This window comes from Rhinolophus sinicus, linkage group LG07, assembly GCF_036562045.2.
Source record: "Rhinolophus sinicus isolate RSC01 linkage group LG07, ASM3656204v1, whole genome shotgun sequence".
Taxonomy (NCBI): domain Eukaryota; kingdom Metazoa; phylum Chordata; class Mammalia; order Chiroptera; family Rhinolophidae; genus Rhinolophus; species Rhinolophus sinicus.
The window spans coordinates 43,026,440-43,035,581 of record NC_133757.1 but is presented as its reverse complement, the minus strand read 5'-3'; positions in this window follow the sequence as shown (position 1 = coordinate 43,035,581).

Sequence of the window (9,142 nt, the reverse complement as noted above, 5' to 3'; positions counted from 1 at the left end):
AAAAATAAATAAAAGTGAAGAGGTAGGCCACACTTTAGGTAAAGATATTTCAACATCTATAATCAACAAAGGATTATTATTCAGAATACATAAATTACTTCCTCAAAGCTAGGGAAAAAGATGAATACTCAAATAGAAAAATGAGCAAAAGATATGAACAGGCAAGTAATAGAACAAGAAACCCAAATGGCCAATAAACAGGAAAACATATTCAAACTTACTGATCACATGTAAATGAAAAATCTTAATGAGAAACGTTTTACACACATTTAATTAGCACACTTTAATAAGCCTAGTAAGACCAAGTATTGGTGAGAGAATGTAGTGTACCAGAAACTTTTATACATTACTGGTGGGGGTAAAATTGGTAAAAATTACTTAGGAAATATTCATTAAGTTATGCACAAATGCCATAATTCAGCAATCCCTTGCTAAGTAAATACCAAAGAGAAATTCTTTTATGTGTTCACAGGGAGACATGTGCAAAATAGTCATAGGAGGGTTGTTTGTAACAAAAAAGTAAGCAACCTAAAAGTCTGAACAACAAAAGAACAGATGAATAAGTTACAGTTAAGCAATAAGATACTATATGGTTGTGAAAATAAATGAACTGGAGCTAAATGTATCAACACGGATAAATAGCACAAAATAATGTTATATGGAGAAGAGGAATTTACAAAAGGATGCTTACAGTATAATTCTGGGTCATAGTCTGGTTTTATCTCACCACAACTGGGACACTTGCCAGGGCATAGTGTGGGCCACATACAGAACTATGGAATATGGTCTGTAATTATTATTTCTAATATCACCTTGGCTGACCTCCAACTCTTAGGGACAAGTCCAAGCAGAACATATATAGAGGTGAAACGAATATCCTCAGCTGACCCAAACAGGAAGAGAAGAGATAGAACTTCATCTGTACATGACCCAAGAAAGCCATGTATAGATAAGGACAGGGCCAGGCTCGCCCAGACATTTTTAGGTAGAAAAGATAATAACATACATGCCTCTGAGTCACATTGCCCCAATCTGGACTTTAAGCTTGATGTACAGTTGTCACCCTGGGAACTCCCTTCACCATCACCCTGGGGAGTCCCTTCATCTTCCCCGAGTTGTGTATCCTACTTTTGGGATCCTATGTTTTCCTTTTTCTTCATTTACTAATTTGTGTTGGTAGAACATATCATCCACAACTTTCTAAGAACTTATTTTGGGGGGAAAATGTCTTGAGTCTGCAGATGTCTTGCCTTGACAATAGTTTGGCTGAATATAAAATTCTAGTTTAGAAATAATTTCCTTCAGAATTTTGAAGGCATTTCTCTACTGTCTTCTAGCTTCCAGTATTGTTGTTCCTTAGGATGGGTCTCTTTCGATCCATTGTGCTGAGAATTCATTATGCCCTTTCAATTTGTAAAGCTTATGTCTTTCAATTCTGAGAAATAGTCTCGAATCATTTTGTTGATAATTTCCTCCCTCCCATTTCCTCTCTTATTGCTACTTCTTTTATTCAGATTTTGGAACTCTACCCTCAGATCTTTATTTTTCACATCCTCTCTTTTCTCTTACTCCTTCTCTCTGTCTCATTTGTGAGTGTGTGTGTGTGTGTGTGTGTGTGTGTGTGTGTGTGTGTGTGTAGTTTATGGGATAATTCCTCAACTTTATCTTACATTTCTGTTGAGTTTTCATTTCTGTTATCATGTTTTAAATTCCCATGAGCTTTTTGTTTTCTCTTAAAATTGCTTTTTTATAGATTTCTATTCTTATTTCATGGACACAACATCTTCTCCTATGTCTCAGGGGATAAAAACAGTTTTCTTGAAATTATCTTAACTCTGCATAACTGCCATTTGCTACATTTTCCTTAGGTATCTGGTTATTCTTGATTACCTGCTCGTGTTTAAAGGTGAAGCAGGGAAAGCTTATTGGAAGTTCTGAGCATACGGGTGAAGAATCCCTGTAATGGAGGAGGGGCTTCCGTGCAGGGTTATATGGCTGGACCATCTGTGGGGAAACCTCTGATGCAATATCGCTAGGTTTTTTTCTCCTTCACTTGTCAAATTCCCCAGAGATGTTTTTTTCGTTCTCCTGCCTGCAGAAGAAGGCTTGGCTGCTCAATGAGAGAAGAGAGCTAGGGGGTTTTAGCCATCAATACATACATTTATTTAATCAACACCCTTCTTTCAGGTATCATATCCACACTCTCAGTCAATTGTGCTTGGTTTTCTCCAGCTCAGAGACTCTGTTTCGTCGTCTCCAGAGAACAAGTGTTCACGGTTCTGCTGTGGTAGTAATGGAGACCTCGGGATCTAAATGCTTCTTACCAATCCTCTTTAGCTTTCAGTCTATTTTAGTTTAACCCTTGCTTCCCTTCTCCCCTCAAATCCCATCTCTGATGCCACCAATTTCGAGGCTTTTCAGCATTGTGTGGTACAAATCCAATTGGCGCTCATCTTTTCCCAATATCAATTTAGAATTTGGTTTTCTCAGGTTTACTAAGTCAATTCCCACTCATGCATCTATTTTTAAGCTTTTAATATGCTATTGCTGTGGATTCCTCTTGGCATGTAAACCATCATACAAACTAAGCATGGTCCTGAAAAGAAAAGATCCACTATGAAGGGTCTGTTATGTGTGATTTGTAGGTAGATTCTCACTGTTCAGTTTGGGGAGACAGTCATATTCTCCTTGCCACTGTAGGTTTATGCCCTCAATTAAAAATTCCTCTATGGAATTAAGGAGGGATTGAAATTATGTGTGTATTAAAGTCATCATCTTTACCTGGCACTGTATATAATAATATAACTACTGTTTAACTCTTCATATCTTTTATCTATCTGAAGTATCACATAATTAATTAATGAAAAGTTTAAGAAGCTACACTAAAGTCATGAAGTTTAAAGAGGCATCATCCTGCCTGTCTATACCTAGATACCTTGAAATTTTTCATCTGTATTTAGACAGGAAAAATTATAGAGCTAGAGAACATGAATTCTAACCTCCCCATTTATTTTCAAGAACAGCAAACTTCCCAGGGAGTTCATGTGATTTTTTCATGAACATTAGTTACAAACTAGAATTATCAATAAAATCTCCTGATTCTGGGTCAAAGTTCTTTTGCTAAGTATCCAGAGACCTCAGTCTAGTGTTTTTTCACAGTAGAATAAACTGTTTCCCCAAATATTCAGTTATTCTGTTTATTGTTTTTTCTACTGATTAGTATTCAAGTCATTTAAATTTCTTAGTGATTCTAACAATCACACCATAATCAAGAGGAACTTAAATTCACAGACATTGCTTGAAACAACCAACTAGCTATTTCAATGTGAAAAGTATATTCGTAAATAAGTGACCAAATGGGAAAGTCTTAATCAGTTTCTCATAGCTGGTTAATCTGGACTAGTTCCCACCTCCTCCTTCACATTTTCACTTAACTAATGACGTATATATTACATTTAACAGATACAGTTTGCCTGGGTGTTTCACTTGGTTTGGGGCGCTAGATGTTAAGTCACATGTTTCCATTGTTCCTACAGATGTCTTCAATTTTATACTGAGACTTACATTTCCATTCTCATGGGTGATGTGTTGCAACTTCCCCTCTGCTTTCCCATGTTGCCTTGGGAACACAGCCATCTTAGGGATTCAGGAAGCACATACCCAAAAAAGGATTCAATTGTGAAAGTTTATTCCATTTAAGCAAAGTTAGCTCCCTGCCTTTTTTCCTTCACAAGCTAATGTGCACAATAGCTTATAAGGTAATTATGCATTCATTTTAAGATTTCAAGAATTGAGGACTCAGCCAGTTTTTTCAAAGCAAAGAAAATAATCAGATAGTTTTCATATCCCAGAGTTTTAAAATTCTGCCAAGTAACTCCATAAAATGTCTAACACACACACACACACACACACACACACACAAACACAACCTGAGTTACTAGGAAAATATTTCTGAATAAATAAATGAATCTTCCAGAATGTTTTCACTTATCCTTTTTTTCCACAGAAAAAAATTAAAATCCACTTACTCACTTTCACTTCAAGAATCTAAACAGAATTTGTAAATGCGTGAGTAAAAAGCAAATAGGACAAGCAGAGAAAGATTCCACACCTCAGACACATTTTTAAACTTAGCAGCAGCAACACATCCTTAAACACACACTATTCTCTACTGATTGTGTTAATAGATCTTAAATATTGGATAGTTTGAGATTAAATATAATGCTGGAATCTGAAACCAGAATGCGAGATGATCCTCGATTTGTGATTTTAAATGTGGGCCTGAGGTAACATTTGGCAAGGCTTTATTTTTACCTGGTATGGTCCAGAATCACCTGCTGTGGTACAGACAGGAGGGTGAATAACCGGTTGGATAGCAGCTGCCTGCCATTAAATTCATCTTCTCCAAACCATTGGGACAAGTTGAGAATGCTATAAAACTCAGCCTTGCGCCTTCTCTAGTTCAGCCTCTCAGGTTCAGCCCAATATCTGCAATCTCCATCCTTCTCCTAGAAATAGAGAACAATATTTCTTTCATGAGAATTTTATGTAGATTACGAAGGAAAAACAAAACCCAGGGCAAAAACAGATATATATCCACACAGACTGGCTCCTGCCTGCGTTCTTCCGATTCTCGACCTTCATGTTTCTTTAAGGGGTGAAACCAGAAATAATAGCTAGTAATTATGAAGCATTTTCCACATCCTAGGCTCCTTCCATATGCTGTCTCATTTAATCTTTGCACGCACTACAACATAGATATTGTTATCCCTATTTTATACTTGAGAAAATTGATGCATCGAGAAATTAAGTAACTCTCCCAAGGTCACTCAGACAGCAGATGGTGCGCTACATTCAAACCCTGACAGCCTAAATCCAGAGTCAGCACACTTATCCCACGCTTGACTGAGAAAGAATCACCTCATAGTAGTGGTTAGAACATTTTCCCCCAATATCAGAGGCCTACTTTTCATTAACCCCTAAAACTTCCCTATTTTACTGCTGGGCACCATGTTGAGACTAATTTGGATCCTCTATGAGAGTTATCTTGTGAAAAATAACTTGAGTGCATAAATCATAATAAAGATATGAGTATTTTTATTTTTAAATCAACTTGATTAAGTCATAATTTTTATACAATAATGTGTATTATTTTGACAAACATATATACCCATGTATCCTCACCCCAGTTAAAATATACAATATTTTCATCATCTCAAGAAATTTCCCTGAGCTCTTTTGCAGTCAATCCCCCCATAACTCCCACAATTAGCCCCAGGAAACCATCGATCTGCTTTTTACCATTAAAGATTAATTTTGACTATAGTTGTTACTTCAGATAAATGGAATCATACGGCAGACACTCTTTTGTGCTTAACTTTATTAGTTTGGCATGTTTTTGAGATCTATCCTTTTTTTTTTGCATGTACAAATATTTAATTCCTTTTTACTGCTAAGTCTTATACTGAGTGAAGTATAATACTGAATGAAGATATACCGACATTTTTTCATCCTTTTACCTGTTGATAAACATTTGATGCTTACAGTTTGGGCTGTCATAAATAAAGCTAGAAGGAACATTTATGTGTAAGTCTTGGAGTAGAATTTTCTGGGTCATATGATAAATATATGAGTTTTCCAGTTGCTTCACATCTTTACCAGCACTTGGTTTTATGGCTTTTTTAAATTTTAGCCATTCTAGTGAATGAGAACTGGTATCTTGCTATTTAAATGTACATTTCCTGAATAATAATAATAATAATAATAATAATAATAATAACCAACAACAACGTTGAGTATATTTTCTTGTGCTTATTGGTGAAATACACCTATATCTTGCAAATTTCTTTTTCTTTGTAATGTATACTACGGAAATCGCAAGCACTGAGAATATTTTCTTCACAAATTAAACCAAAGGAATGTTACCCCTTGTGCTTTGTATCTCTCTCTGGAAGAGGTTGCTCACTATCTTTGCAGTTGCAATCTGCTTTCTGAGACACTGGATGTCTCTCCTACATTTGGGCAGTAACTGTTGCTTCCTGTTTCTGAAGCCCTGGTACTCCAACAAAAAGTGGACATCCCCAAAATGTATGATTTAAAATGAACTGACGTAGTAGTACTTATACTCTTTAGATGGAATAGAGGAAGCTGCATTGGAGATGGAGAGTATGGGATGCCATTTCACCAAGGTTTATTTACAATTATTCATTCTGATAAAAACATCATTTTTTATGTATTAAATACTCTCACAGTTCATCATCAACTATTTAATATCTTCACACACCATGATGACATGAACTAATAGACTATCTGTGCTTTAAAATAAAATCAGTTACAATTTGTCAGCTCTGTTAGGTTAAAACAAAATCTACTTTAACTCTTCGTGATAGCTTCTTTTGGACTCATTTCTCATTTCACAAATTGTTTGCCCTGTGAATAACAGACTAAAGTGGGAGTGTTTGTCTGTGGCTTACTCCTGACTTCTAGTTTTCTTTTAGCATTCTCAACTCCCAAATGCCCAGTGGATTTACAATGCTTCTAGCCTCTCGATTGTAGATTTCATTCCTATTCAACCTCCTCAACCTCAAAGCCCACCCAGAAGCTGAAATTTAATGTGCTAAATTAATACAAAAATCTTAACTGTCTATTATTTTTACCCATCATCCTTACTGGATAATGTTTAATGTTTGTTTCTTTAATGGTAGCAGTAGAACTCTTATCCCAAAGGAGTAAAGATTGTAATTCACAGGGCCTGTGGTAGGAAAGGATGATGGGTAGGAAAGTCATTGACTTGAGCCACCTTTTTTCCATGCTTCAAATGTAACATGGATGCCCGATGATATGCCAAGTTATTTTCAAGATATTTTCCACATCATCCTTTGTTGGTGAAAGATAATAATCAACCCCAGGGAAAATACATACAAGCTTTGGTTTGCTCAATATTAATATTTCAACAACCTAAAAAGAGAGTGAAGGGCAAAACTCCAGAGGTATATACATCTGCCAAGGTGAGCCAGTCATGATGCGGTAACCTAACACTGTACAGAATTTCACGCCATCAGCAATTTTCTAAGCAAACCTAAAAATAAAGCCAAAACGTATTTGAAATTATTAGAGAAAACCTATGTCAAGCTTCTGCAAAGAATAAAACCCAAAACCCAACCTATAACCAATGATATAATCAATGTTTCTTTTAAATGGCCATTATTATGTTATAAAAGCATGTTCTTAGAATAACAGCAACAAAATCTGCTGCAAAGAACAGTAGAATGAGAATCAAGAAACCCAGAGCTTTTGTCTCGTCTCTCTGCCATTCACTAACCTTGAAACTCTAGACAAATCATTCATTTTCCATGTATGAAACTGGGAATGTAATAAATGTTTTTCCCTCCTGTGAATAAAAGGAAGATAAATATCTGCAACAGTTGTAACATAAATCTGAGGTTTTATTTTTAATACAGAAAGCCTAGAAATAAATACCATATTGTCCTAACATTTTTATTATTTGAATTGGTCTAAATAATATGGTTTTTGTAGGACTTTTATTTGGCAGTTTGTGCAAAAGATAGAAAAAAGTCATGTGAAAACAGAGAAATAAGAAGAGGAAATAAATGAGACAACTTTGATTAACGTATTATGCTAAAAACTACTGTGAGAAATGAAAGGGCAATTCTAAATTAGATAGGTGCAAGACATGAAATCCCCTTCTCTAGCTATTTCAAACCAAAGCCTCCTGAGAGAGAATGAAGCTAAACAAAGAACATATGTCATTGCAAAAATGAAATAACAGAAGGCTCAAACAGCTAAATGGTCTTCATGACTAGAAATAAAGAAGGCACATTAGCTAATAAATGGATCCTATTGTCAAGAAAGAGTATATAGAGCTCCCTAAGGGTCAGGATGTTCTCTCCTGATTCTTTTGCATCAGAAGTTTCTATTAATAGTTTTTCATCTAAATCTGAAATACTGTGGGCCCTCAGCCTGCAGATATTTAGCCTGAGGCTAACCACTGAACCTCAACAGTCAGTTTCACCTATCACTGAGGACAACGGCCTCGAAAGACAAAAAACATCAATCCTAAGATTTTGTGTTCAGTTGGTGAAGCCCATTTAGCATACTTTAAGATTACAAACAGCAGTTATTGTTTATTTTCATATTTAAAAATATTTAAAAACTCAGTACCTTTAGTATGAAAAAGGTATAAATGCTAAAAAGATACAAAAGTTAATGAATTGCATGGATAAAATATGACTCTCCTGAACTTGCTAAAATGAGATTCTCTTGAAACTTGAGCAAGGTGGACTGAGGACAAACAAAAGTTCGACTTTGAACCATGTGATTCATAGTTAGAAAGTATCATACTGCTTATCACACAAGTATTATAATTTTCTGATTACTTGTCTAAATTATCAGTTCCTTGAGGACTAGGTATGAGTCACTGCTATTCCCTAGCAACTTAGCACAGTGCCAGGCATGGGGAAGGTGCTTAATAAACCTCAGTTCTCCTCTGTGGCCCTTCTTAGACCCACGTGACCCAGATACTCAGCTTTCTTCCAGCACAGGGAAGAACATTGTGCAATTACTTTCAAGTTCCAAGGGTAGTTGGAGAAAGAAAGGAACAAATAAGCAGCACATACTTAAGTCTCTCTGCTTTGTTTTCTGTTTCCATAACAATGATACTTCACCTCTCACTCTTTATGATACAGAGAATCTGGTAAAAAGTAGTCCTGAGAGGATGCAATGTGCAATTTTGAGTGGGCAACTCAGACATTATTTTCTTAACTTCTGAAGACAGTGAAAGTTTGTCTTTAGCTTACATTTATTTAACCAAAATGCTGACTATAAACACTACTCTCACCCAAAATAATTTTCATATTAGATTTATTCATAATTCCAGTACAAAGAGCACCACATAGCAAAGACTTCAATAATTTGACAGTTAAAAATAACATAAAAGACAGACCTATATCAACAGAAAATAGCCCAACTATATATTATGTACATATGTGTGTATATACATACACACAATTTATAATCTAGATTGTGATTGGAATGTCATGCACAGATAAATAGAACCAACTCTCAGTAGGAGAAATAGTTAATAGATCCTAAGCCAGTGGTTCTCAAAGAGTGGTCTCTCCCA